This window comes from Schistocerca piceifrons, unplaced genomic scaffold (genome assembly GCF_021461385.2).
Source record: "Schistocerca piceifrons isolate TAMUIC-IGC-003096 unplaced genomic scaffold, iqSchPice1.1 HiC_scaffold_574, whole genome shotgun sequence".
Lineage (NCBI taxonomy): Eukaryota > Metazoa > Arthropoda > Insecta > Orthoptera > Acrididae > Schistocerca > Schistocerca piceifrons.
Genome location: NW_025728815.1, coordinates 64 through 23,327, shown reverse-complemented (window position 1 = coordinate 23,327; position 23,264 = coordinate 64). Strand labels below are relative to the sequence as shown.

At 53.9% G+C, this 23,264-nt stretch overlaps 66 non-coding genes across 66 annotated transcripts; all 66 read left to right on the top strand.

Annotated features, from left to right (window-relative positions):
* Positions 1-1,130: 1,130 nt before the first annotated feature.
* Positions 1,131-1,202, top strand: Trnae-cuc. Its single transcript has one exon. It is a non-coding gene; the product is annotated as a tRNA-Glu (tRNA).
* A 382-nt stretch (positions 1,203-1,584) lies between these two features.
* Positions 1,585-1,656, top strand: Trnah-gug. The gene has a single exon. It is a non-coding gene; the product is annotated as a tRNA-His (tRNA).
* A 287-nt stretch (positions 1,657-1,943) lies between these two features.
* Trnal-aag lies at positions 1,944-2,025 on the top strand. The gene has a single exon. It is a non-coding gene; the product is annotated as a tRNA-Leu (tRNA).
* An 80-nt stretch (positions 2,026-2,105) lies between these two features.
* On the top strand, positions 2,106-2,187 carry Trnal-cag. The gene has a single exon. It is a non-coding gene; the product is annotated as a tRNA-Leu (tRNA).
* A 278-nt stretch (positions 2,188-2,465) lies between these two features.
* On the top strand, positions 2,466-2,537 carry Trnae-cuc. The gene has a single exon. It is a non-coding gene; the product is annotated as a tRNA-Glu (tRNA).
* A 382-nt stretch (positions 2,538-2,919) lies between these two features.
* On the top strand, positions 2,920-2,991 carry Trnah-gug. Its single transcript has one exon. It is a non-coding gene; the product is annotated as a tRNA-His (tRNA).
* Positions 2,992-3,278: 287 nt separating this feature from the next.
* Trnal-aag lies at positions 3,279-3,360 on the top strand. Its single transcript has one exon. It is a non-coding gene; the product is annotated as a tRNA-Leu (tRNA).
* An 80-nt stretch (positions 3,361-3,440) lies between these two features.
* Trnal-cag lies at positions 3,441-3,522 on the top strand. Its single transcript has one exon. It is a non-coding gene; the product is annotated as a tRNA-Leu (tRNA).
* Positions 3,523-3,800: 278 nt separating this feature from the next.
* Trnae-cuc lies at positions 3,801-3,872 on the top strand. Its single transcript has one exon. It is a non-coding gene; the product is annotated as a tRNA-Glu (tRNA).
* A 382-nt stretch (positions 3,873-4,254) lies between these two features.
* On the top strand, positions 4,255-4,326 carry Trnah-gug. Its single transcript has one exon. It is a non-coding gene; the product is annotated as a tRNA-His (tRNA).
* Positions 4,327-4,613: 287 nt separating this feature from the next.
* Trnal-aag lies at positions 4,614-4,695 on the top strand. Its single transcript has one exon. It is a non-coding gene; the product is annotated as a tRNA-Leu (tRNA).
* Positions 4,696-4,775: 80 nt separating this feature from the next.
* On the top strand, positions 4,776-4,857 carry Trnal-cag. Its single transcript has one exon. It is a non-coding gene; the product is annotated as a tRNA-Leu (tRNA).
* Positions 4,858-5,135: 278 nt separating this feature from the next.
* Trnae-cuc lies at positions 5,136-5,207 on the top strand. The gene has a single exon. It is a non-coding gene; the product is annotated as a tRNA-Glu (tRNA).
* A 382-nt stretch (positions 5,208-5,589) lies between these two features.
* On the top strand, positions 5,590-5,661 carry Trnah-gug. The gene has a single exon. It is a non-coding gene; the product is annotated as a tRNA-His (tRNA).
* Positions 5,662-5,948: 287 nt separating this feature from the next.
* On the top strand, positions 5,949-6,030 carry Trnal-aag. The gene has a single exon. It is a non-coding gene; the product is annotated as a tRNA-Leu (tRNA).
* An 80-nt stretch (positions 6,031-6,110) lies between these two features.
* On the top strand, positions 6,111-6,192 carry Trnal-cag. The gene has a single exon. It is a non-coding gene; the product is annotated as a tRNA-Leu (tRNA).
* Positions 6,193-6,470: 278 nt separating this feature from the next.
* On the top strand, positions 6,471-6,542 carry Trnae-cuc. Its single transcript has one exon. It is a non-coding gene; the product is annotated as a tRNA-Glu (tRNA).
* Positions 6,543-6,924: 382 nt separating this feature from the next.
* Positions 6,925-6,996, top strand: Trnah-gug. The gene has a single exon. It is a non-coding gene; the product is annotated as a tRNA-His (tRNA).
* Positions 6,997-7,283: 287 nt separating this feature from the next.
* Positions 7,284-7,365, top strand: Trnal-aag. Its single transcript has one exon. It is a non-coding gene; the product is annotated as a tRNA-Leu (tRNA).
* Positions 7,366-7,445: 80 nt separating this feature from the next.
* Positions 7,446-7,527, top strand: Trnal-cag. Its single transcript has one exon. It is a non-coding gene; the product is annotated as a tRNA-Leu (tRNA).
* Positions 7,528-7,805: 278 nt separating this feature from the next.
* On the top strand, positions 7,806-7,877 carry Trnae-cuc. Its single transcript has one exon. It is a non-coding gene; the product is annotated as a tRNA-Glu (tRNA).
* A 382-nt stretch (positions 7,878-8,259) lies between these two features.
* Positions 8,260-8,331, top strand: Trnah-gug. Its single transcript has one exon. It is a non-coding gene; the product is annotated as a tRNA-His (tRNA).
* Positions 8,332-8,618: 287 nt separating this feature from the next.
* Trnal-aag lies at positions 8,619-8,700 on the top strand. Its single transcript has one exon. It is a non-coding gene; the product is annotated as a tRNA-Leu (tRNA).
* An 80-nt stretch (positions 8,701-8,780) lies between these two features.
* Positions 8,781-8,862, top strand: Trnal-cag. The gene has a single exon. It is a non-coding gene; the product is annotated as a tRNA-Leu (tRNA).
* Positions 8,863-9,140: 278 nt separating this feature from the next.
* Positions 9,141-9,212, top strand: Trnae-cuc. The gene has a single exon. It is a non-coding gene; the product is annotated as a tRNA-Glu (tRNA).
* A 382-nt stretch (positions 9,213-9,594) lies between these two features.
* On the top strand, positions 9,595-9,666 carry Trnah-gug. The gene has a single exon. It is a non-coding gene; the product is annotated as a tRNA-His (tRNA).
* Positions 9,667-9,953: 287 nt separating this feature from the next.
* Trnal-aag lies at positions 9,954-10,035 on the top strand. Its single transcript has one exon. It is a non-coding gene; the product is annotated as a tRNA-Leu (tRNA).
* Positions 10,036-10,115: 80 nt separating this feature from the next.
* Trnal-cag lies at positions 10,116-10,197 on the top strand. Its single transcript has one exon. It is a non-coding gene; the product is annotated as a tRNA-Leu (tRNA).
* A 278-nt stretch (positions 10,198-10,475) lies between these two features.
* On the top strand, positions 10,476-10,547 carry Trnae-cuc. The gene has a single exon. It is a non-coding gene; the product is annotated as a tRNA-Glu (tRNA).
* Positions 10,548-10,929: 382 nt separating this feature from the next.
* Positions 10,930-11,001, top strand: Trnah-gug. Its single transcript has one exon. It is a non-coding gene; the product is annotated as a tRNA-His (tRNA).
* Positions 11,002-11,288: 287 nt separating this feature from the next.
* Positions 11,289-11,370, top strand: Trnal-aag. The gene has a single exon. It is a non-coding gene; the product is annotated as a tRNA-Leu (tRNA).
* An 80-nt stretch (positions 11,371-11,450) lies between these two features.
* Trnal-cag lies at positions 11,451-11,532 on the top strand. The gene has a single exon. It is a non-coding gene; the product is annotated as a tRNA-Leu (tRNA).
* Positions 11,533-11,810: 278 nt separating this feature from the next.
* Positions 11,811-11,882, top strand: Trnae-cuc. The gene has a single exon. It is a non-coding gene; the product is annotated as a tRNA-Glu (tRNA).
* A 382-nt stretch (positions 11,883-12,264) lies between these two features.
* Trnah-gug lies at positions 12,265-12,336 on the top strand. Its single transcript has one exon. It is a non-coding gene; the product is annotated as a tRNA-His (tRNA).
* Positions 12,337-12,623: 287 nt separating this feature from the next.
* Positions 12,624-12,705, top strand: Trnal-aag. Its single transcript has one exon. It is a non-coding gene; the product is annotated as a tRNA-Leu (tRNA).
* An 80-nt stretch (positions 12,706-12,785) lies between these two features.
* On the top strand, positions 12,786-12,867 carry Trnal-cag. Its single transcript has one exon. It is a non-coding gene; the product is annotated as a tRNA-Leu (tRNA).
* A 278-nt stretch (positions 12,868-13,145) lies between these two features.
* On the top strand, positions 13,146-13,217 carry Trnae-cuc. Its single transcript has one exon. It is a non-coding gene; the product is annotated as a tRNA-Glu (tRNA).
* Positions 13,218-13,599: 382 nt separating this feature from the next.
* Positions 13,600-13,671, top strand: Trnah-gug. The gene has a single exon. It is a non-coding gene; the product is annotated as a tRNA-His (tRNA).
* A 287-nt stretch (positions 13,672-13,958) lies between these two features.
* On the top strand, positions 13,959-14,040 carry Trnal-aag. The gene has a single exon. It is a non-coding gene; the product is annotated as a tRNA-Leu (tRNA).
* An 80-nt stretch (positions 14,041-14,120) lies between these two features.
* Trnal-cag lies at positions 14,121-14,202 on the top strand. The gene has a single exon. It is a non-coding gene; the product is annotated as a tRNA-Leu (tRNA).
* A 278-nt stretch (positions 14,203-14,480) lies between these two features.
* On the top strand, positions 14,481-14,552 carry Trnae-cuc. The gene has a single exon. It is a non-coding gene; the product is annotated as a tRNA-Glu (tRNA).
* A 382-nt stretch (positions 14,553-14,934) lies between these two features.
* Positions 14,935-15,006, top strand: Trnah-gug. Its single transcript has one exon. It is a non-coding gene; the product is annotated as a tRNA-His (tRNA).
* A 287-nt stretch (positions 15,007-15,293) lies between these two features.
* Positions 15,294-15,375, top strand: Trnal-aag. Its single transcript has one exon. It is a non-coding gene; the product is annotated as a tRNA-Leu (tRNA).
* Positions 15,376-15,455: 80 nt separating this feature from the next.
* Positions 15,456-15,537, top strand: Trnal-cag. The gene has a single exon. It is a non-coding gene; the product is annotated as a tRNA-Leu (tRNA).
* Positions 15,538-15,815: 278 nt separating this feature from the next.
* Trnae-cuc lies at positions 15,816-15,887 on the top strand. Its single transcript has one exon. It is a non-coding gene; the product is annotated as a tRNA-Glu (tRNA).
* Positions 15,888-16,269: 382 nt separating this feature from the next.
* On the top strand, positions 16,270-16,341 carry Trnah-gug. Its single transcript has one exon. It is a non-coding gene; the product is annotated as a tRNA-His (tRNA).
* A 287-nt stretch (positions 16,342-16,628) lies between these two features.
* On the top strand, positions 16,629-16,710 carry Trnal-aag. The gene has a single exon. It is a non-coding gene; the product is annotated as a tRNA-Leu (tRNA).
* An 80-nt stretch (positions 16,711-16,790) lies between these two features.
* On the top strand, positions 16,791-16,872 carry Trnal-cag. Its single transcript has one exon. It is a non-coding gene; the product is annotated as a tRNA-Leu (tRNA).
* A 278-nt stretch (positions 16,873-17,150) lies between these two features.
* Trnae-cuc lies at positions 17,151-17,222 on the top strand. Its single transcript has one exon. It is a non-coding gene; the product is annotated as a tRNA-Glu (tRNA).
* Positions 17,223-17,604: 382 nt separating this feature from the next.
* Trnah-gug lies at positions 17,605-17,676 on the top strand. The gene has a single exon. It is a non-coding gene; the product is annotated as a tRNA-His (tRNA).
* Positions 17,677-17,963: 287 nt separating this feature from the next.
* Trnal-aag lies at positions 17,964-18,045 on the top strand. The gene has a single exon. It is a non-coding gene; the product is annotated as a tRNA-Leu (tRNA).
* An 80-nt stretch (positions 18,046-18,125) lies between these two features.
* Positions 18,126-18,207, top strand: Trnal-cag. The gene has a single exon. It is a non-coding gene; the product is annotated as a tRNA-Leu (tRNA).
* Positions 18,208-18,485: 278 nt separating this feature from the next.
* On the top strand, positions 18,486-18,557 carry Trnae-cuc. The gene has a single exon. It is a non-coding gene; the product is annotated as a tRNA-Glu (tRNA).
* A 382-nt stretch (positions 18,558-18,939) lies between these two features.
* Trnah-gug lies at positions 18,940-19,011 on the top strand. The gene has a single exon. It is a non-coding gene; the product is annotated as a tRNA-His (tRNA).
* A 287-nt stretch (positions 19,012-19,298) lies between these two features.
* On the top strand, positions 19,299-19,380 carry Trnal-aag. The gene has a single exon. It is a non-coding gene; the product is annotated as a tRNA-Leu (tRNA).
* An 80-nt stretch (positions 19,381-19,460) lies between these two features.
* Positions 19,461-19,542, top strand: Trnal-cag. The gene has a single exon. It is a non-coding gene; the product is annotated as a tRNA-Leu (tRNA).
* A 278-nt stretch (positions 19,543-19,820) lies between these two features.
* On the top strand, positions 19,821-19,892 carry Trnae-cuc. The gene has a single exon. It is a non-coding gene; the product is annotated as a tRNA-Glu (tRNA).
* Positions 19,893-20,275: 383 nt separating this feature from the next.
* Trnay-gua lies at positions 20,276-20,347 on the top strand. The gene has a single exon. It is a non-coding gene; the product is annotated as a tRNA-Tyr (tRNA).
* A 287-nt stretch (positions 20,348-20,634) lies between these two features.
* Trnal-aag lies at positions 20,635-20,716 on the top strand. Its single transcript has one exon. It is a non-coding gene; the product is annotated as a tRNA-Leu (tRNA).
* An 80-nt stretch (positions 20,717-20,796) lies between these two features.
* Trnal-cag lies at positions 20,797-20,878 on the top strand. Its single transcript has one exon. It is a non-coding gene; the product is annotated as a tRNA-Leu (tRNA).
* A 279-nt stretch (positions 20,879-21,157) lies between these two features.
* Trnae-cuc lies at positions 21,158-21,229 on the top strand. The gene has a single exon. It is a non-coding gene; the product is annotated as a tRNA-Glu (tRNA).
* Positions 21,230-21,612: 383 nt separating this feature from the next.
* On the top strand, positions 21,613-21,684 carry Trnah-gug. The gene has a single exon. It is a non-coding gene; the product is annotated as a tRNA-His (tRNA).
* A 287-nt stretch (positions 21,685-21,971) lies between these two features.
* On the top strand, positions 21,972-22,053 carry Trnal-aag. Its single transcript has one exon. It is a non-coding gene; the product is annotated as a tRNA-Leu (tRNA).
* An 80-nt stretch (positions 22,054-22,133) lies between these two features.
* Positions 22,134-22,215, top strand: Trnal-cag. The gene has a single exon. It is a non-coding gene; the product is annotated as a tRNA-Leu (tRNA).
* A 278-nt stretch (positions 22,216-22,493) lies between these two features.
* Trnae-cuc lies at positions 22,494-22,565 on the top strand. Its single transcript has one exon. It is a non-coding gene; the product is annotated as a tRNA-Glu (tRNA).
* A 382-nt stretch (positions 22,566-22,947) lies between these two features.
* Positions 22,948-23,019, top strand: Trnah-gug. Its single transcript has one exon. It is a non-coding gene; the product is annotated as a tRNA-His (tRNA).
* The last annotated feature ends 245 nt before the right edge of the window (positions 23,020-23,264 follow it).

The window sequence follows — 23,264 nt, the reverse complement described above, 5'->3', positions numbered from 1 at the left end:
ACAGGTGCGTTGCGCACGCCGCTGCCACGGAGATTGTTTGGTTTTTAAGAACAGAGGATTTTTTACTTTCTTTTTAAAACACGTCGGGGAGGATTGTGTTTTTTACTTCCCTTTATCCGCCGGACAGTTCGGAAAGTTCGGGAGTATATTCATTCCTTTGATATGTGTCGATTATTTTACTTTTTGTGCCTTTTTTCATTACCCATTTTAATGGCCGCCACGAAGCATTTTGAACATAATATAATGGGACGTATGAAGGCTGTTCCTTCCCTGTGACTGAGTGGACTAACTCAGGCAGTCATTGCTTTTTCTTCTTTTTTTTTAAATTTTATTCTTTTTTATTGAGTTTAGGTGTAAAGCGCCTGATGCGCTGTTATTCTTTCATTTTTTATTTTAAGGCGTGAAGGCGCGAAGCGACTGCTTAGCTGTCAATATAGGCCTGCACTTTCACTTCAAGGGGATTTTAGTTTTCCTTTGATGCTTCACTAGCGGTGGACAGCCACAAGAAACTTTCCTCGCAGCAATCCCGTATCTCCGATTTCATCAATTCATCTTGAACACCAACGTCTTCCAAGGAACCATACCGAGAAGTTTACGGTTTTCAACTGAATGGACAGTGCAACAATTCGTCTTTTCTGTTTGCAAGCAGCACCGTTTATTTATAGCTGATGAAGCTCGCCGAAGAAGGCATAACTTGGAGAGCGCAAGGCCGGGCTATAAGGGGAGTTGGGAGGCCCGTTCATCCAAAAAAAAAAAAAAAAAAAAAAAAAAAAAAAAAAAAAAAAAAAAAAAAAAAAGCAAAAAAAAATAAAAAACAAAAAAAAAAAAAAAAAAAAAAAAAAAAAGCTGCCAGTGTTTTCTGTCTCGGAAGCCGTAGCACTGATTACCCGCGACGAAAACAGCACAGCAAGCCGTGAGCGTCTCTTTCTTAAATTGTCGTAGCAGCACAGTGCGTGGTGCAACGACAGGATTCACAAGCGCAGTTTGGTGTCACGATTGCTGGCGTCCGTCTCCACGAAATGTGTCCAGAGCACGACGTTCTATAAAGTGGAAACGCTAACTTTTGCCGTTGTCGTCAAGTAGATTGTGTATAGCCTGCTGTGTTCGCTGGAGGAGCCCTGGCGTCGTTATCCGGTGTGGTCTAGTGGCTAGGATACCTGGCTCTCACCCAGGAGGCCCGGGTTCGATTCCCGGTACCGGAAAAGCGCATTTTGTTGCTCCTCTTATGCGACTTGTCCCGACTTAGCTCGGCTGACGCTCCGCTGACGCTTGCAGAAAACTACGTTAAGTTCGATTCGTGGTGACAAGTGACGGCGAGAGCGATGCGACATCTATCCACCTCTTATCGAGGCACCTACCTGTGGTCAACAGAGCTGGAGGACTGCAAGACATTGCCACGGGGGTTGAATGCAGCTAACCACACTGCTTAGTGTCCTAACAGCGCAGACACGTTCGTTTGCCAGTACACATGTAATGGAGACCGCGTCTGACACAGCTGTGGGGAGACACAGTGGTGTGTGGGCTGAGCTTTGCTGTGCATCGCCACTTGCAGTCGCGAGAACTGCTCTCGGCGGTGCTTCCGTGGCCGTGATCGTCTAGTGGTTAGGACATTGCGTTGTGGCCGCAATAACCCAGGTTCGAATCCTGGTCACGGCAAATTTTAAAGTTTTGCCTTGCTGTCGCTGCAGTGACGATTGTGACTCAGTGTTTGAAATCACGGTGCCCTCTTCATTTTTCACTCATGTTCCGCAGGCTGCAGGTGGCACTACCAGTTCATTATCAACACGCAATGCCGCCGCACCAGAGCGCGGGCAGCTGCCTGTGTAGTTAATCTCTATTCAAAAAGGGCAGTTGTTTGAGGTGCAATGGATGAGCAGCCAGTCGCAGCAGAACAGGAAGCTGTGTCGTGCACTGTTTCTACAAAAGCGAAGAACACTGACGCAGGTAGCGTGGCCGAGCGGTCTAAGGCGCTGGTTTAAGGCACCAGTCTCTTCGGAGGCGTGGGTTCGAATCCCACCGCTGCCAATTTTTACTTCTCGTTTTTGTTCCATTGCGGTGTGGTCTCGTGGGTAAGAAGGCAGCTCCTGTGACCGCCGTGGCGCGTAGGTAGCGTGGCCGAGCGGTCTAAGGCGCTGGTTTCAGGCACCAGTCTCTTCGGAGGCGTGGGTTCGAATCCCACCGCTGCCAGTGTTTTCTGTCTCGGAAGCCGTAGCACTGATTACCCGCGACGAAAACAGCACAGCAAGCCGTGAGCGTCTCTTTCTTAAATTGTCGTAGCAGCACAGTGCGTGGTGCAACGACAGGATTCACAAGCGCAGTTTGGTGTCACGATTGCTGGCGTCCGTCTCCACGAAATGTGTCCAGAGCACGACGTTCTATAAAGTGGAAACGCTAACTTTTGCCGTTGTCGTCAAGTAGATTGTGTATAGCCTGCTGTGTTCGCTGGAGGAGCCCTGGCGTCGTTATCCGGTGTGGTCTAGTGGCTAGGATACCTGGCTCTCACCCAGGAGGCCCGGGTTCGATTCCCGGTACCGGAAAAGCGCATTTTGTTGCTCCTCTTATGCGACTTGTCCCGACTTAGCTCGGCTGACGCTCCGCTGACGCTTGCAGAAAACTACGTTAAGTACGATTCGTGGTGACAAGTGACGGCGAGAGCGATGCGACATCTATCCACCTCTTATCGAGGCACCTACCTGTGGTCAACAGAGCTGGAGGACTGCAAGACATTGCCACGGGGGTTGAATGCAGCTAACCACACTGCTTAGTGTCCTAACAGCGCAGACACGTTCGTTTGCCAGTACACATGTAATGGAGACCGCGTCTGACACAGCTGTGGGGAGACACAGTGGTGTGTGGGCTGAGCTTTGCTGTGCATCGCCACTTGCAGTCGCGAGAACTGCTCTCGGCGGTGCTTCCGTGGCCGTGATCGTCTAGTGGTTAGGACATTGCGTTGTGGCCGCAATAACCCAGGTTCGAATCCTGGTCACGGCAAATTTTAAAGTTTTGCCTTGCTGTCGCTGCAGTGACGATTGTGACTCAGTGTTTGAAATCACGGTGCCCTCTTCATTTTTCACTCATGTTCCGCAGGCTGCAGGTGGCACTACCAGTTCATTATCAACACGCAATGCCGCCGCACCAGAGCGCGGGCAGCTGCCTGTGTAGTTAATCTCTATTCAAAAAGGGCAGTTGTTTGAGGTGCAATGGATGAGCAGCCAGTCGCAGCAGAACAGGAAGCTGTGTCGTGCACTGTTTCTACAAAAGCGAAGAACACTGACGCAGGTAGCGTGGCCGAGCGGTCTAAGGCGCTGGTTTAAGGCACCAGTCTCTTCGGAGGCGTGGGTTCGAATCCCACCGCTGCCAATTTTTACTTCTCGTTTTTGTTCCATTGCGGTGTGGTCTCGTGGGTAAGAAGGCAGCTCCTGTGACCGCCGTGGCGCGTAGGTAGCGTGGCCGAGCGGTCTAAGGCGCTGGTTTCAGGCACCAGTCTCTTCGGAGGCGTGGGTTCGAATCCCACCGCTGCCAGTGTTTTCTGTCTCGGAAGCCGTAGCACTGATTACCCGCGACGAAAACAGCACAGCAAGCCGTGAGCGTCTCTTTCTTAAATTGTCGTAGCAGCACAGTGCGTGGTGCAACGACAGGATTCACAAGCGCAGTTTGGTGTCACGATTGCTGGCGTCCGTCTCCACGAAATGTGTCCAGAGCACGACGTTCTATAAAGTGGAAACGCTAACTTTTGCCGTTGTCGTCAAGTAGATTGTGTATAGCCTGCTGTGTTCGCTGGAGGAGCCCTGGCGTCGTTATCCGGTGTGGTCTAGTGGCTAGGATACCTGGCTCTCACCCAGGAGGCCCGGGTTCGATTCCCGGTACCGGAAAAGCGCATTTTGTTGCTCCTCTTATGCGACTTGTCCCGACTTAGCTCGGCTGACGCTCCGCTGACGCTTGCAGAAAACTACGTTAAGTTCGATTCGTGGTGACAAGTGACGGCGAGAGCGATGCGACATCTATCCACCTCTTATCGAGGCACCTACCTGTGGTCAACAGAGCTGGAGGACTGCAAGACATTGCCACGGGGGTTGAATGCAGCTAACCACACTGCTTAGTGTCCTAACAGCGCAGACACGTTCGTTTGCCAGTACACATGTAATGGAGACCGCGTCTGACACAGCTGTGGGGAGACACAGTGGTGTGTGGGCTGAGCTTTGCTGTGCATCGCCACTTGCAGTCGCGAGAACTGCTCTCGGCGGTGCTTCCGTGGCCGTGATCGTCTAGTGGTTAGGACATTGCGTTGTGGCCGCAATAACCCAGGTTCGAATCCTGGTCACGGCAAATTTTAAAGTTTTGCCTTGCTGTCGCTGCAGTGACGATTGTGACTCAGTGTTTGAAATCACGGTGCCCTCTTCATTTTTCACTCATGTTCCGCAGGCTGCAGGTGGCACTACCAGTTCATTATCAACACGCAATGCCGCCGCACCAGAGCGCGGGCAGCTGCCTGTGTAGTTAATCTCTATTCAAAAAGGGCAGTTGTTTGAGGTGCAATGGATGAGCAGCCAGTCGCAGCAGAACAGGAAGCTGTGTCGTGCACTGTTTCTACAAAAGCGAAGAACACTGACGCAGGTAGCGTGGCCGAGCGGTCTAAGGCGCTGGTTTAAGGCACCAGTCTCTTCGGAGGCGTGGGTTCGAATCCCACCGCTGCCAATTTTTACTTCTCGTTTTTGTTCCATTGCGGTGTGGTCTCGTGGGTAAGAAGGCAGCTCCTGTGACCGCCGTGGCGCGTAGGTAGCGTGGCCGAGCGGTCTAAGGCGCTGGTTTCAGGCACCAGTCTCTTCGGAGGCGTGGGTTCGAATCCCACCGCTGCCAGTGTTTTCTGTCTCGGAAGCCGTAGCACTGATTACCCGCGACGAAAACAGCACAGCAAGCCGTGAGCGTCTCTTTCTTAAATTGTCGTAGCAGCACAGTGCGTGGTGCAACGACAGGATTCACAAGCGCAGTTTGGTGTCACGATTGCTGGCGTCCGTCTCCACGAAATGTGTCCAGAGCACGACGTTCTATAAAGTGGAAACGCTAACTTTTGCCGTTGTCGTCAAGTAGATTGTGTATAGCCTGCTGTGTTCGCTGGAGGAGCCCTGGCGTCGTTATCCGGTGTGGTCTAGTGGCTAGGATACCTGGCTCTCACCCAGGAGGCCCGGGTTCGATTCCCGGTACCGGAAAAGCGCATTTTGTTGCTCCTCTTATGCGACTTGTCCCGACTTAGCTCGGCTGACGCTCCGCTGACGCTTGCAGAAAACTACGTTAAGTTCGATTCGTGGTGACAAGTGACGGCGAGAGCGATGCGACATCTATCCACCTCTTATCGAGGCACCTACCTGTGGTCAACAGAGCTGGAGGACTGCAAGACATTGCCACGGGGGTTGAATGCAGCTAACCACACTGCTTAGTGTCCTAACAGCGCAGACACGTTCGTTTGCCAGTACACATGTAATGGAGACCGCGTCTGACACAGCTGTGGGGAGACACAGTGGTGTGTGGGCTGAGCTTTGCTGTGCATCGCCACTTGCAGTCGCGAGAACTGCTCTCGGCGGTGCTTCCGTGGCCGTGATCGTCTAGTGGTTAGGACATTGCGTTGTGGCCGCAATAACCCAGGTTCGAATCCTGGTCACGGCAAATTTTAAAGTTTTGCCTTGCTGTCGCTGCAGTGACGATTGTGACTCAGTGTTTGAAATCACGGTGCCCTCTTCATTTTTCACTCATGTTCCGCAGGCTGCAGGTGGCACTACCAGTTCATTATCAACACGCAATGCCGCCGCACCAGAGCGCGGGCAGCTGCCTGTGTAGTTAATCTCTATTCAAAAAGGGCAGTTGTTTGAGGTGCAATGGATGAGCAGCCAGTCGCAGCAGAACAGGAAGCTGTGTCGTGCACTGTTTCTACAAAAGCGAAGAACACTGACGCAGGTAGCGTGGCCGAGCGGTCTAAGGCGCTGGTTTAAGGCACCAGTCTCTTCGGAGGCGTGGGTTCGAATCCCACCGCTGCCAATTTTTACTTCTCGTTTTTGTTCCATTGCGGTGTGGTCTCGTGGGTAAGAAGGCAGCTCCTGTGACCGCCGTGGCGCGTAGGTAGCGTGGCCGAGCGGTCTAAGGCGCTGGTTTCAGGCACCAGTCTCTTCGGAGGCGTGGGTTCGAATCCCACCGCTGCCAGTGTTTTCTGTCTCGGAAGCCGTAGCACTGATTACCCGCGACGAAAACAGCACAGCAAGCCGTGAGCGTCTCTTTCTTAAATTGTCGTAGCAGCACAGTGCGTGGTGCAACGACAGGATTCACAAGCGCAGTTTGGTGTCACGATTGCTGGCGTCCGTCTCCACGAAATGTGTCCAGAGCACGACGTTCTATAAAGTGGAAACGCTAACTTTTGCCGTTGTCGTCAAGTAGATTGTGTATAGCCTGCTGTGTTCGCTGGAGGAGCCCTGGCGTCGTTATCCGGTGTGGTCTAGTGGCTAGGATACCTGGCTCTCACCCAGGAGGCCCGGGTTCGATTCCCGGTACCGGAAAAGCGCATTTTGTTGCTCCTCTTATGCGACTTGTCCCGACTTAGCTCGGCTGACGCTCCGCTGACGCTTGCAGAAAACTACGTTAAGTTCGATTCGTGGTGACAAGTGACGGCGAGAGCGATGCGACATCTATCCACCTCTTATCGAGGCACCTACCTGTGGTCAACAGAGCTGGAGGACTGCAAGACATTGCCACGGGGGTTGAATGCAGCTAACCACACTGCTTAGTGTCCTAACAGCGCAGACACGTTCGTTTGCCAGTACACATGTAATGGAGACCGCGTCTGACACAGCTGTGGGGAGACACAGTGGTGTGTGGGCTGAGCTTTGCTGTGCATCGCCACTTGCAGTCGCGAGAACTGCTCTCGGCGGTGCTTCCGTGGCCGTGATCGTCTAGTGGTTAGGACATTGCGTTGTGGCCGCAATAACCCAGGTTCGAATCCTGGTCACGGCAAATTTTAAAGTTTTGCCTTGCTGTCGCTGCAGTGACGATTGTGACTCAGTGTTTGAAATCACGGTGCCCTCTTCATTTTTCACTCATGTTCCGCAGGCTGCAGGTGGCACTACCAGTTCATTATCAACACGCAATGCCGCCGCACCAGAGCGCGGGCAGCTGCCTGTGTAGTTAATCTCTATTCAAAAAGGGCAGTTGTTTGAGGTGCAATGGATGAGCAGCCAGTCGCAGCAGAACAGGAAGCTGTGTCGTGCACTGTTTCTACAAAAGCGAAGAACACTGACGCAGGTAGCGTGGCCGAGCGGTCTAAGGCGCTGGTTTAAGGCACCAGTCTCTTCGGAGGCGTGGGTTCGAATCCCACCGCTGCCAATTTTTACTTCTCGTTTTTGTTCCATTGCGGTGTGGTCTCGTGGGTAAGAAGGCAGCTCCTGTGACCGCCGTGGCGCGTAGGTAGCGTGGCCGAGCGGTCTAAGGCGCTGGTTTCAGGCACCAGTCTCTTCGGAGGCGTGGGTTCGAATCCCACCGCTGCCAGTGTTTTCTGTCTCGGAAGCCGTAGCACTGATTACCCGCGACGAAAACAGCACAGCAAGCCGTGAGCGTCTCTTTCTTAAATTGTCGTAGCAGCACAGTGCGTGGTGCAACGACAGGATTCACAAGCGCAGTTTGGTGTCACGATTGCTGGCGTCCGTCTCCACGAAATGTGTCCAGAGCACGACGTTCTATAAAGTGGAAACGCTAACTTTTGCCGTTGTCGTCAAGTAGATTGTGTATAGCCTGCTGTGTTCGCTGGAGGAGCCCTGGCGTCGTTATCCGGTGTGGTCTAGTGGCTAGGATACCTGGCTCTCACCCAGGAGGCCCGGGTTCGATTCCCGGTACCGGAAAAGCGCATTTTGTTGCTCCTCTTATGCGACTTGTCCCGACTTAGCTCGGCTGACGCTCCGCTGACGCTTGCAGAAAACTACGTTAAGTTCGATTCGTGGTGACAAGTGACGGCGAGAGCGATGCGACATCTATCCACCTCTTATCGAGGCACCTACCTGTGGTCAACAGAGCTGGAGGACTGCAAGACATTGCCACGGGGGTTGAATGCAGCTAACCACACTGCTTAGTGTCCTAACAGCGCAGACACGTTCGTTTGCCAGTACACATGTAATGGAGACCGCGTCTGACACAGCTGTGGGGAGACACAGTGGTGTGTGGGCTGAGCTTTGCTGTGCATCGCCACTTGCAGTCGCGAGAACTGCTCTCGGCGGTGCTTCCGTGGCCGTGATCGTCTAGTGGTTAGGACATTGCGTTGTGGCCGCAATAACCCAGGTTCGAATCCTGGTCACGGCAAATTTTAAAGTTTTGCCTTGCTGTCGCTGCAGTGACGATTGTGACTCAGTGTTTGAAATCACGGTGCCCTCTTCATTTTTCACTCATGTTCCGCAGGCTGCAGGTGGCACTACCAGTTCATTATCAACACGCAATGCCGCCGCACCAGAGCGCGGGCAGCTGCCTGTGTAGTTAATCTCTATTCAAAAAGGGCAGTTGTTTGAGGTGCAATGGATGAGCAGCCAGTCGCAGCAGAACAGGAAGCTGTGTCGTGCACTGTTTCTACAAAAGCGAAGAACACTGACGCAGGTAGCGTGGCCGAGCGGTCTAAGGCGCTGGTTTAAGGCACCAGTCTCTTCGGAGGCGTGGGTTCGAATCCCACCGCTGCCAATTTTTACTTCTCGTTTTTGTTCCATTGCGGTGTGGTCTCGTGGGTAAGAAGGCAGCTCCTGTGACCGCCGTGGCGCGTAGGTAGCGTGGCCGAGCGGTCTAAGGCGCTGGTTTCAGGCACCAGTCTCTTCGGAGGCGTGGGTTCGAATCCCACCGCTGCCAGTGTTTTCTGTCTCGGAAGCCGTAGCACTGATTACCCGCGACGAAAACAGCACAGCAAGCCGTGAGCGTCTCTTTCTTAAATTGTCGTAGCAGCACAGTGCGTGGTGCAACGACAGGATTCACAAGCGCAGTTTGGTGTCACGATTGCTGGCGTCCGTCTCCACGAAATGTGTCCAGAGCACGACGTTCTATAAAGTGGAAACGCTAACTTTTGCCGTTGTCGTCAAGTAGATTGTGTATAGCCTGCTGTGTTCGCTGGAGGAGCCCTGGCGTCGTTATCCGGTGTGGTCTAGTGGCTAGGATACCTGGCTCTCACCCAGGAGGCCCGGGTTCGATTCCCGGTACCGGAAAAGCGCATTTTGTTGCTCCTCTTATGCGACTTGTCCCGACTTAGCTCGGCTGACGCTCCGCTGACGCTTGCAGAAAACTACGTTAAGTTCGATTCGTGGTGACAAGTGACGGCGAGAGCGATGCGACATCTATCCACCTCTTATCGAGGCACCTACCTGTGGTCAACAGAGCTGGAGGACTGCAAGACATTGCCACGGGGGTTGAATGCAGCTAACCACACTGCTTAGTGTCCTAACAGCGCAGACACGTTCGTTTGCCAGTACACATGTAATGGAGACCGCGTCTGACACAGCTGTGGGGAGACACAGTGGTGTGTGGGCTGAGCTTTGCTGTGCATCGCCACTTGCAGTCGCGAGAACTGCTCTCGGCGGTGCTTCCGTGGCCGTGATCGTCTAGTGGTTAGGACATTGCGTTGTGGCCGCAATAACCCAGGTTCGAATCCTGGTCACGGCAAATTTTAAAGTTTTGCCTTGCTGTCGCTGCAGTGACGATTGTGACTCAGTGTTTGAAATCACGGTGCCCTCTTCATTTTTCACTCATGTTCCGCAGGCTGCAGGTGGCACTACCAGTTCATTATCAACACGCAATGCCGCCGCACCAGAGCGCGGGCAGCTGCCTGTGTAGTTAATCTCTATTCAAAAAGGGCAGTTGTTTGAGGTGCAATGGATGAGCAGCCAGTCGCAGCAGAACAGGAAGCTGTGTCGTGCACTGTTTCTACAAAAGCGAAGAACACTGACGCAGGTAGCGTGGCCGAGCGGTCTAAGGCGCTGGTTTAAGGCACCAGTCTCTTCGGAGGCGTGGGTTCGAATCCCACCGCTGCCAATTTTTACTTCTCGTTTTTGTTCCATTGCGGTGTGGTCTCGTGGGTAAGAAGGCAGCTCCTGTGACCGCCGTGGCGCGTAGGTAGCGTGGCCGAGCGGTCTAAGGCGCTGGTTTCAGGCACCAGTCTCTTCGGAGGCGTGGGTTCGAATCCCACCGCTGCCAGTGTTTTCTGTCTCGGAAGCCGTAGCACTGATTACCCGCGACGAAAACAGCACAGCAAGCCGTGAGCGTCTCTTTCTTAAATTGTCGTAGCAGCACAGTGCGTGGTGCAACGACAGGATTCACAAGCGCAGTTTGGTGTCACGATTGCTGGCGTCCGTCTCCACGAAATGTGTCCAGAGCACGACGTTCTATAAAGTGGAAACGCTAACTTTTGCCGTTGTCGTCAAGTAGATTGTGTATAGCCTGCTGTGTTCGCTGGAGGAGCCCTGGCGTCGTTATCCGGTGTGGTCTAGTGGCTAGGATACCTGGCTCTCACCCAGGAGGCCCGGGTTCGATTCCCGGTACCGGAAAAGCGCATTTTGTTGCTCCTCTTATGCGACTTGTCCCGACTTAGCTCGGCTGACGCTCCGCTGACGCTTGCAGAAAACTACGTTAAGTTCGATTCGTGGTGACAAGTGACGGCGAGAGCGATGCGACATCTATCCACCTCTTATCGAGGCACCTACCTGTGGTCAACAGAGCTGGAGGACTGCAAGACATTGCCACGGGGGTTGAATGCAGCTAACCACACTGCTTAGTGTCCTAACAGCGCAGACACGTTCGTTTGCCAGTACACATGTAATGGAGACCGCGTCTGACACAGCTGTGGGGAGACACAGTGGTGTGTGGGCTGAGCTTTGCTGTGCATCGCCACTTGCAGTCGCGAGAACTGCTCTCGGCGGTGCTTCCGTGGCCGTGATCGTCTAGTGGTTAGGACATTGCGTTGTGGCCGCAATAACCCAGGTTCGAATCCTGGTCACGGCAAATTTTAAAGTTTTGCCTTGCTGTCGCTGCAGTGACGATTGTGACTCAGTGTTTGAAATCACGGTGCCCTCTTCATTTTTCACTCATGTTCCGCAGGCTGCAGGTGGCACTACCAGTTCATTATCAACACGCAATGCCGCCGCACCAGAGCGCGGGCAGCTGCCTGTGTAGTTAATCTCTATTCAAAAAGGGCAGTTGTTTGAGGTGCAATGGATGAGCAGCCAGTCGCAGCAGAACAGGAAGCTGTGTCGTGCACTGTTTCTACAAAAGCGAAGAACACTGACGCAGGTAGCGTGGCCGAGCGGTCTAAGGCGCTGGTTTAAGGCACCAGTCTCTTCGGAGGCGTGGGTTCGAATCCCACCGCTGCCAATTTTTACTTCTCGTTTTTGTTCCATTGCGGTGTGGTCTCGTGGGTAAGAAGGCAGCTCCTGTGACCGCCGTGGCGCGTAGGTAGCGTGGCCGAGCGGTCTAAGGCGCTGGTTTCAGGCACCAGTCTCTTCGGAGGCGTGGGTTCGAATCCCACCGCTGCCAGTGTTTTCTGTCTCGGAAGCCGTAGCACTGATTACCCGCGACGAAAACAGCACAGCAAGCCGTGAGCGTCTCTTTCTTAAATTGTCGTAGCAGCACAGTGCGTGGTGCAACGACAGGATTCACAAGCGCAGTTTGGTGTCACGATTGCTGGCGTCCGTCTCCACGAAATGTGTCCAGAGCACGACGTTCTATAAAGTGGAAACGCTAACTTTTGCCGTTGTCGTCAAGTAGATTGTGTATAGCCTGCTGTGTTCGCTGGAGGAGCCCTGGCGTCGTTATCCGGTGTGGTCTAGTGGCTAGGATACCTGGCTCTCACCCAGGAGGCCCGGGTTCGATTCCCGGTACCGGAAAAGCGCATTTTGTTGCTCCTCTTATGCGACTTGTCCCGACTTAGCTCGGCTGACGCTCCGCTGACGCTTGCAGAAAACTACGTTAAGTACGATTCGTGGTGACAAGTGACGGCGAGAGCGATGCGACATCTATCCACCTCTTATCGAGGCACCTACCTGTGGTCAACAGAGCTGGAGGACTGCAAGACATTGCCACGGGGGTTGAATGCAGCTAACCACACTGCTTAGTGTCCTAACAGCGCAGACACGTTCGTTTGCCAGTACACATGTAATGGAGACCGCGTCTGACACAGCTGTGGGGAGACACAGTGGTGTGTGGGCTGAGCTTTGCTGTGCATCGCCACTTGCAGTCGCGAGAACTGCTCTCGGCGGTGCTTCCGTGGCCGTGATCGTCTAGTGGTTAGGACATTGCGTTGTGGCCGCAATAACCCAGGTTCGAATCCTGGTCACGGCAAATTTTAAAGTTTTGCCTTGCTGTCGCTGCAGTGACGATTGTGACTCAGTGTTTGAAATCACGGTGCCCTCTTCATTTTTCACTCATGTTCCGCAGGCTGCAGGTGGCACTACCAGTTCATTATCAACACGCAATGCCGCCGCACCAGAGCGCGGGCAGCTGCCTGTGTAGTTAATCTCTATTCAAAAAGGGCAGTTGTTTGAGGTGCAATGGATGAGCAGCCAGTCGCAGCAGAACAGGAAGCTGTGTCGTGCACTGTTTCTACAAAAGCGAAGAACACTGACGCAGGTAGCGTGGCCGAGCGGTCTAAGGCGCTGGTTTAAGGCACCAGTCTCTTCGGAGGCGTGGGTTCGAATCCCACCGCTGCCAATTTTTACTTCTCGTTTTTGTTCCATTGCGGTGTGGTCTCGTGGGTAAGAAGGCAGCTCCTGTGACCGCCGTGGCGCGTAGGTAGCGTGGCCGAGCGGTCTAAGGCGCTGGTTTCAGGCACCAGTCTCTTCGGAGGCGTGGGTTCGAATCCCACCGCTGCCAGTGTTTTCTGTCTCGGAAGCCGTAGCACTGATTACCCGCGACGAAAACAGCACAGCAAGCCGTGAGCGTCTCTTTCTTAAATTGTCGTAGCAGCACAGTGCGTGGTGCAACGACAGGATTCACAAGCGCAGTTTGGTGTCACGATTGCTGGCGTCCGTCTCCACGAAATGTGTCCAGAGCACGACGTTCTATAAAGTGGAAACGCTAACTTTTGCCGTTGTCGTCAAGTAGATTGTGTATAGCCTGCTGTGTTCGCTGGAGGAGCCCTGGCGTCGTTATCCGGTGTGGTCTAGTGGCTAGGATACCTGGCTCTCACCCAGGAGGCCCGGGTTCGATTCCCGGTACCGGAAAAGCGCATTTTGTTGCTCCTCTTATGCGACTTGTCCCGACTTAGCTCGGCTGACGCTCCGCTGACGCTTGCAGAAAACTACGTTAAGTTCGATTCGTGGTGACAAGTGACGGCGAGAGCGATGCGACATCTATCCACCTCTTATCGAGGCACCTACCTGTGGTCAACAGAGCTGGAGGACTGCAAGACATTGCCACGGGGGTTGAATGCAGCTAACCACACTGCTTAGTGTCCTAACAGCGCAGACACGTTCGTTTGCCAGTACACATGTAATGGAGACCGCGTCTGACACAGCTGTGGGGAGACACAGTGGTGTGTGGGCTGAGCTTTGCTGTGCATCGCCACTTGCAGTCGCGAGAACTGCTCTCGGCGGTGCTTCCGTGGCCGTGATCGTCTAGTGGTTAGGACATTGCGTTGTGGCCGCAATAACCCAGGTTCGAATCCTGGTCACGGCAAATTTTAAAGTTTTGCCTTGCTGTCGCTGCAGTGACGATTGTGACTCAGTGTTTGAAATCACGGTGCCCTCTTCATTTTTCACTCATGTTCCGCAGGCTGCAGGTGGCACTACCAGTTCATTATCAACACGCAATGCCGCCGCACCAGAGCGCGGGCAGCTGCCTGTGTAGTTAATCTCTATTCAAAAAGGGCAGTTGTTTGAGGTGCAATGGATGAGCAGCCAGTCGCAGCAGAACAGGAAGCTGTGTCGTGCACTGTTTCTACAAAAGCGAAGAACACTGACGCAGGTAGCGTGGCCGAGCGGTCTAAGGCGCTGGTTTAAGGCACCAGTCTCTTCGGAGGCGTGGGTTCGAATCCCACCGCTGCCAATTTTTACTTCTCGTTTTTGTTCCATTGCGGTGTGGTCTCGTGGGTAAGAAGGCAGCTCCTGTGACCGCCGTGGCGCGTAGGTAGCGTGGCCGAGCGGTCTAAGGCGCTGGTTTCAGGCACCAGTCTCTTCGGAGGCGTGGGTTCGAATCCCACCGCTGCCAGTGTTTTCTGTCTCGGAAGCCGTAGCACTGATTACCCGCGACGAAAACAGCACAGCAAGCCGTGAGCGTCTCTTTCTTAAATTGTCGTAGCAGCACAGTGCGTGGTGCAACGACAGGATTCACAAGCGCAGTTTGGTGTCACGATTGCTGGCGTCCGTCTCCACGAAATGTGTCCAGAGCACGACGTTCTATAAAGTGGAAACGCTAACTTTTGCCGTTGTCGTCAAGTAGATTGTGTATAGCCTGCTGTGTTCGCTGGAGGAGCCCTGGCGTCGTTATCCGGTGTGGTCTAGTGGCTAGGATACCTGGCTCTCACCCAGGAGGCCCGGGTTCGATTCCCGGTACCGGAAAAGCGCATTTTGTTGCTCCTCTTATGCGACTTGTCCCGACTTAGCTCGGCTGACGCTCCGCTGACGCTTGCAGAAAACTACGTTAAGTACGATTCGTGGTGACAAGTGACGGCGAGAGCGATGCGACATCTATCCACCTCTTATCGAGGCACCTACCTGTGGTCAACAGAGCTGGAGGACTGCAAGACATTGCCACGGGGGTTGAATGCAGCTAACCACACTGCTTAGTGTCCTAACAGCGCAGACACGTTCGTTTGCCAGTACACATGTAATGGAGACCGCGTCTGACACAGCTGTGGGGAGACACAGTGGTGTGTGGGCTGAGCTTTGCTGTGCATCGCCACTTGCAGTCGCGAGAACTGCTCTCGGCGGTGCTTCCGTGGCCGTGATCGTCTAGTGGTTAGGACATTGCGTTGTGGCCGCAATAACCCAGGTTCGAATCCTGGTCACGGCAAATTTTAAAGTTTTGCCTTGCTGTCGCTGCAGTGACGATTGTGACTCAGTGTTTGAAATCACGGTGCCCTCTTCATTTTTCACTCATGTTCCGCAGGCTGCAGGTGGCACTACCAGTTCATTATCAACACGCAATGCCGCCGCACCAGAGCGCGGGCAGCTGCCTGTGTAGTTAATCTCTATTCAAAAAGGGCAGTTGTTTGAGGTGCAATGGATGAGCAGCCAGTCGCAGCAGAACAGGAAGCTGTGTCGTGCACTGTTTCCAAAAAAGCGAAGAACACTGACGCAGGTAGCGTGGCCGAGCGGTCTAAGGCGCTGGTTTAAGGCACCAGTCTCTTCGGAGGCGTGGGTTCGAATCCCACCGCTGCCAATTTTTACTTCTCGTTTTTGTTCCATTGCGGTGTGGTCTCGTGGGTAAGAAGGCAGCTCCTGTGACCGCCGTGGCGCGTAGGTAGCGTGGCCGAGCGGTCTAAGGCGCTGGTTTCAGGCACCAGTCTCTTCGGAGGCGTGGGTTCGAATCCCACCGCTGCCAGTGTTTTCTGTCTCGGAAGCCGTAGCACTGATTACCCGCGACGAAAACAGCACAGCAAGCCGTGAGCGTCTCTTTCTTAAATTGTCGTAGCAGCACAGTGCGTGGTGCAACGACAGGATTCACAAGCGCAGTTTGGTGTCACGATTGCTGGCGTCCGTCTCCACGAAATGTGTCCAGAGCACGACGTTCTATAAAGTGGAAACGCTAACTTTTGCCGTTGTCGTCAAGTAGATTGTGTATAGCCTGCTGTGTTCGCTGGAGGAGCCCTGGCGTCGTTATCCGGTGTGGTCTAGTGGCTAGGATACCTGGCTCTCACCCAGGAGGCCCGGGTTCGATTCCCGGTACCGGAAAAGCGCATTTTGTTGCTCCTCTTATGCGACTTGTCCCGACTTAGCTCGGCTGACGCTCCGCTGACGCTTGCAGAAAACTACGTTAAGTTCGATTCGTGGTGACAAGTGACGGCGAGAGCGATGCGACATCTATCCACCTCTTATCGAGGCACCTACCTGTGGTCAACAGAGCTGGAGGACTGCAAGACATTGCCACGGGGGTTGAATGCAGCTAACCACACTGCTTAGTGTCCTAACAGCGCAGACACGTTCGTTTGCCAGTACACATGTAATGGAGACCGCGTCTGACACAGCTGTGGGGAGACACAGTGGTGTGTGGGCTGAGCTTTGCTGTGCATCGCCACTTGCAGTCGCGAGAACTGCTCTCGGCGGTGCTTCCGTGGCCGTGATCGTCTAGTGGTTAGGACATTGCGTTGTGGCCGCAATAACCCAGGTTCGAATCCTGGTCACGGCAAATTTTAAAGTTTTGCCTTGCTGTCGCTGCAGTGACGATTGTGACTCAGTGTTTGAAATCACGGTGCCCTCTTCATTTTTCACTCATGTTCCGCAGGCTGCAGGTGGCACTACCAGTTCATTATCAACACGCAATGCCGCCGCACCAGAGCGCGGGCAGCTGCCTGTGTAGTTAATCTCTATTCAAAAAGGGCAGTTGTTTGAGGTGCAATGGATGAGCAGCCAGTCGCAGCAGAACAGGAAGCTGTGTCGTGCACTGTTTCTACAAAAGCGAAGAACACTGACGCAGGTAGCGTGGCCGAGCGGTCTAAGGCGCTGGTTTAAGGCACCAGTCTCTTCGGAGGCGTGGGTTCGAATCCCACCGCTGCCAATTTTTACTTCTCGTTTTTGTTCCATTGCGGTGTGGTCTCGTGGGTAAGAAGGCAGCTCCTGTGACCGCCGTGGCGCGTAGGTAGCGTGGCCGAGCGGTCTAAGGCGCTGGTTTCAGGCACCAGTCTCTTCGGAGGCGTGGGTTCGAATCCCACCGCTGCCAGTGTTTTCTGTCTCGGAAGCCGTAGCACTGATTACCCGCGACGAAAACAGCACAGCAAGCCGTGAGCGTCTCTTTCTTAAATTGTCGTAGCAGCACAGTGCGTGGTGCAACGACAGGATTCACAAGCGCAGTTTGGTGTCACGATTGCTGGCGTCCGTCTCCACGAAATGTGTCCAGAGCACGACGTTCTATAAAGTGGAAACGCTAACTTTTGCCGTTGTCGTCAAGTAGATTGTGTATAGCCTGCTGTGTTCGCTGGAGGAGCCCTGGCGTCGTTATCCGGTGTGGTCTAGTGGCTAGGATACCTGGCTCTCACCCAGGAGGCCCGGGTTCGATTCCCGGTACCGGAAAAGCGCATTTTGTTGCTCCTCTTATGCGACTTGTCCCGACTTAGCTCGGCTGACGCTCCGCTGACGCTTGCAGAAAACTACGTTAAGTTCGATTCGTGGTGACAAGTGACGGCGAGAGCGATGCGACATCTATCCACCTCTTATCGAGGCACCTACCTGTGGTCAACAGAGCTGGAGGACTGCAAGACATTGCCACGGGGGTTGAATGCAGCTAACCACACTGCTTAGTGTCCTAACAGCGCAGACACGTTCGTTTGCCAGTACACATGTAATGGAGACCGCGTCTGACACAGCTGTGGGGAGACACAGTGGTGTGTGGGCTGAGCTTTGCTGTGCATCGCCACTTGCAGTCGCGAGAACTGCTCTCGGCGGTGCTTCCGTGGCCGTGATCGTCTAGTGGTTAGGACATTGCGTTGTGGCCGCAATAACCCAGGTTCGAATCCTGGTCACGGCAAATTTTAAAGTTTTGCCTTGCTGTCGCTGCAGTGACGATTGTGACTCAGTGTTTGAAATCACGGTGCCCTCTTCATTTTTCACTCATGTTCCGCAGGCTGCAGGTGGCACTACCAGTTCATTATCAACACGCAATGCCGCCGCACCAGAGCGCGGGCAGCTGCCTGTGTAGTTAATCTCTATTCAAAAAGGGCAGTTGTTTGAGGTGCAATGGATGAGCAGCCAGTCGCAGCAGAACAGGAAGCTGTGTCGTGCACTGTTTCTACAAAAGCGAAGAACACTGACGCAGGTAGCGTGGCCGAGCGGTCTAAGGCGCTGGTTTAAGGCACCAGTCTCTTCGGAGGCGTGGGTTCGAATCCCACCGCTGCCAATTTTTACTTCTCGTTTTTGTTCCATTGCGGTGTGGTCTCGTGGGTAAGAAGGCAGCTCCTGTGACCGCCGTGGCGCGTAGGTAGCGTGGCCGAGCGGTCTAAGGCGCTGGTTTCAGGCACCAGTCTCTTCGGAGGCGTGGGTTCGAATCCCACCGCTGCCAGTGTTTTCTGTCTCGGAAGCCGTAGCACTGATTACCCGCGACGAAAACAGCACAGCAAGCCGTGAGCGTCTCTTTCTTAAATTGTCGTAGCAGCACAGTGCGTGGTGCAACGACAGGATTCACAAGCGCAGTTTGGTGTCACGATTGCTGGCGTCCGTCTCCACGAAATGTGTCCAGAGCACGACGTTCTATAAAGTGGAAACGCTAACTTTTGCCGTTGTCGTCAAGTAGATTGTGTATAGCCTGCTGTGTTCGCTGGAGGAGCCCTGGCGTCGTTATCCGGTGTGGTCTAGTGGCTAGGATACCTGGCTCTCACCCAGGAGGCCCGGGTTCGATTCCCGGTACCGGAAAAGCGCATTTTGTTGCTCCTCTTATGCGACTTGTCCCGACTTAGCTCGGCTGACGCTCCGCTGACGCTTGCAGAAAACTACGTTAAGTACGATTCGTGGTGACAAGTGACGGCGAGAGCGATGCGACATCTATCCACCTCTTATCGAGGCACCTACCTGTGGTCAACAGAGCTGGAGGACTGCAAGACATTGCCACGGGGGTTGAATGCAGCTAACCACACTGCTTAGTGTCCTAACAGCGCAGACACGTTCGTTTGCCAGTACACATGTAATGGAGACCGCGTCTGACACAGCTGTGGGGAGACACAGTGGTGTGTGGGCTGAGCTTTGCTGTGCATCGCCACTTGCAGTCGCGAGAACTGCTCTCGGCGGTGCTTCCGTGGCCGTGATCGTCTAGTGGTTAGGACATTGCGTTGTGGCCGCAATAACCCAGGTTCGAATCCTGGTCACGGCAAATTTTAAAGTTTTGCCTTGCTGTCGCTGCAGTGACGATTGTGACTCAGTGTTTGAAATCACGGTGCCCTCTTCATTTTTCACTCATGTTCCGCAGGCTGCAGGTGGCACTACCAGTTCATTATCAACACGCAATGCCGCCGCACCAGAGCGCGGGCAGCTGCCTGTGTAGTTAATCTCTATTCAAAAAGGGCAGTTGTTTGAGGTGCAATGGATGAGCAGCCAGTCGCAGCAGAACAGGAAGCTGTGTCGTGCACTGTTTCCAAAAAAGCGAAGAACACTGACGCAGGTAGCGTGGCCGAGCGGTCTAAGGCGCTGGTTTAAGGCACCAGTCTCTTCGGAGGCGTGGGTTCGAATCCCACCGCTGCCAATTTTTACTTCTCGTTTTTGTTCCATTGCGGTGTGGTCTCGTGGGTAAGAAGGCAGCTCCTGTGACCGCCGTGGCGCGTAGGTAGCGTGGCCGAGCGGTCTAAGGCGCTGGTTTCAGGCACCAGTCTCTTCGGAGGCGTGGGTTCGAATCCCACCGCTGCCAGTGTTTTCTGTCTCGGAAGCCGTAGCACTGATTACCCGCGACGAAAACAGCACAGCAAGCCGTGAGCGTCTCTTTCTTAAATTGTCGTAGCAGCACAGTGCGTGGTGCAACGACAGGATTCACAAGCGCAGTTTGGTGTCACGATTGCTGGCGTCCGTCTCCACGAAATGTGTCCAGAGCACGACGTTCTATAAAGTGGAAACGCTAACTTTTGCCGTTGTCGTCAAGTAGATTGTGTATAGCCTGCTGTGTTCGCTGGAGGAGCCCTGGCGTCGTTATCCGGTGTGGTCTAGTGGCTAGGATACCTGGCTCTCACCCAGGAGGCCCGGGTTCGATTCCCGGTACCGGAAAAGCGCATTTTGTTGCTCCTCTTATGCGACTTGTCCCGACTTAGCTCGGCTGACGCTCCGCTGACGCTTGCAGAAAACTACGTTAAGTACGATTCGTGGTGACAAGTGACGGCGAGAGCGATGCGACATCTATCCACCTCTTATCGAGGCACCTACCTGTGGTCAACAGAGCTGGAGGACTGCAAGACATTGCCACGGGGGTTGAATGCAGCTAACCGCACTGCTTAGTGTCCTAACAGCGCAGACACGTTCGTTTGCCAGTACACATGTAATGGAGACCGCGTCTGACACAGCTGTGGGGAGACACAGTGGTGTGTGGGCTGAGCTTTTGCTGTGCATCGCCACTTGCAGTCGCGAGAACTGCTCTCGGCGGTGCTTCCGTGGCCGTGATCGTCTAGTGGTTAGGACATTGCGTTGTAGCCGCAATAACCCAGGTTCGAATCCTGGTCACGGCAAATTTTAAAGTTTTGCCTTGCTGTCGCTGCAGTGACGATTGTGACTCAGTGTTTGAAATCACGGTGCCCTCTTCATTTTTCACTCATGTTCCGCAGGCTGCAGGTGGCACTACCAGTTCATTATCAACACGCAATGCCGCCGCACCAGAGCGCGGGCAGCTGCCTGTGTAGTTAATCTCTATTCAAAAAGGGCAGTTGTTTGAGGTGCAATGGATGAGCAGCCAGTCGCAGCAGAACAGGAAGCTGTGTCGTGCACTGTTTCTACAAAAGCGAAGAACACTGACGCAGGTAGCGTGGCCGAGCGGTCTAAGGCGCTGGTTTAAGGCACCAGTCTCTTCGGAGGCGTGGGTTCGAATCCCACCGCTGCCAATTTTTACTTCTCGTTTTTGTTCCATTGCGGTGTGGTCTCGTGGGTAAGAAGGCAGCTCCTGTGACCGCCGTGGCGCGTAGGTAGCGTGGCCGAGCGGTCTAAGGCGCTGGTTTCAGGCACCAGTCTCTTCGGAGGCGTGGGTTCGAATCCCACCGCTGCCAGTGTTTTCTGTCTCGGAAGCCGTAGCACTGATTACCCGCGACGAAAAACAGCACAGCAAGCCGTGAGCGTCTCTTTCTTAAATTGTCGTAGCAGCACAGTGCGTGGTGCAACGACAGGATTCACAAGCGCAGTTTGGTGTCACGATTGCTGGCGTCCGTCTCCACGAAATGTGTCCAGAGCACGACGTTCTATAAAGTGGAAACGCTAACTTTTGCCGTTGTCGTCAAGTAGATTGTGTATAGCCTGCTGTGTTCGCTGGAGGAGCCCTGGCGTCGTTATCCGGTGTGGTCTAGTGGCTAGGATACCTGGCTCTCACCCAGGAGGCCCGGGTTCGATTCCCGGTACCGGAAAAGCGCATTTTGTTGCTCCCTCTTATGCGACTTGTCCCGACTTAGCTCGGCTGACGCTCCGCTGACGCTTGCAGAAAACTACGTTAAGTTCGATTCGTGGTGACAAGTGACGGCGAGAGCGATGCGACATCTATCCACCTCTTATCGAGGCACCTACCTGTGGTCAACAGAGCTGGAGGACTGCAAGACATTGCCACGGGGGTTGAATGCAGCTAACCACACTGCTTAGTGTCCTAACAGCGCAGACACGTTCGTTTGCCAGTACACATGTAATGGAGACCGCGTCTGACACAGCTGTGGGGAGACACAGTGGTGTGTGGGCTGAGCTTTGCTGTGCATCGCCACTTGCAGTCGCGAGAACTGCTCTCGGCGGTGCTTCCGTGGCCGTGATCGTCTAGTGGTTAGGACATTGCGTTGTGGCCGCAATAACCCAGGTTCGAATCCTGGTCACGGCAAATTTTAAAGTTTTGCCTTGCTGTCGCTGCAGTGACGATTGTGACTCAGTGTTTGAAATCACGGTGCCCTCTTCATTTTTCACTCATGTTCCGCAGGCTGCAGGTGGCACTACCAGTTCATTATCAACACGCAATGCCGCCGCACCAGAGCGCGGGCAGCTGCCTGTGTAGTTAATCTCTATTCAAAAAGGGCAGTTGTTTGAGGTGCAATGGATGAGCAGCCAGTCGCAGCAGAACAGGAAGCTGTGTCGTGCACTGTTTCTACAAAAGCGAAGAACACTGACGCAGGTAGCGTGGCCGAGCGGTCTAAGGCGCTGGTTTAAGGCACCAGTCTCTTCGGAGGCGTGGGTTCGAATCCCACCGCTGCCAATTTTTACTTCTCGTTTTTGTTCCATTGCGGTGTGGTCTCGTGGGTAAGAAGGCAGCTCCTGTGACCGCCGTGGCGCGTAGGTAGCGTGGCCGAGCGGTCTAAGGCGCTGGTTTCAGGCACCAGTCTCTTCGGAGGCGTGGGTTCGAATCCCACCGCTGCCAGTGTTTTCTGTCTCGGAAGCCGTAGCACTGATTACCCGCGACGAAAACAGCACAGCAAGCCGTGAGCGTCTCTTTCTTAAATTGTCGTAGCAGCACAGTGCGTGGTGCAACGACAGGATTCACAAGCGCAGTTTGGTGTCACGATTGCTGGCGTCCGTCTCCACGAAATGTGTCCAGAGCACGACGTTCTATAAAGTGGAAACGCTAACTTTTGCCGTTGTCGTCAAGTAGATTGTGTATAGCCTGCTGTGTTCGCTGGAGGAGCCCTGGCGTCGTTATCCGGTGTGGTCTAGTGGCTAGGATACCTGGCTCTCACCCAGGAGGCCCGGGTTCGATTCCCGGTACCGGAAAAGCGCATTTTGTTGCTCCTCTTATGCGACTTGTCCCGACTTAGCTCGGCTGACGCTCCGCTGACGCTTGCAGAAAACTACGTTAAGTTCGATTCGTGGTGACAAGTGACGGCGAGAGCGATGCGACATCTATCCACCTCTTATCGAGGCACCTACCTGTGGTCAACAGAGCTGGAGGACTGCAAGACATTGCCACGGGGGTTGAATGCAGCTAACCACACTGCTTAGTGTCCTAACAGCGCAGACACGTTCGTTTGCCAGTACACATGTAATGGAGACCGCGTCTGACACAGCTGTGGGGAGACACAGTGGTGTGTGGGCTGAGCTTTGCTGTGCATCGCCACTTGCAGTCGCGAGAACTGCTCTCGGCGGTGCTTCCGTGGCCGTGATCGTCTAGTGGTTAGGACATTGCGTTGTGGCCGCAATAACCCAGGTTCGAATCCTGGTCACGGCAAATTTTAAAGTTTTGCCTTGCTGTCGCTGCAGTGACGATTGTGACTCAGTGTTTGAAATCACGGTGCCCTCTTCATTTTTCACTCATGTTCCGCAGGCTGCAGGTGGCACTACCAGTTCATTATCAACACGCAATGCCGCCGCACCAGAGCGCGGGCAGCTGCCTGTGTAGTTAATCTCTATTCAAAAAGGGCAGTTGTTTGAGGTGCAATGGATGAGCAGCCAGTCGCAGCAGAACAGGAAGCT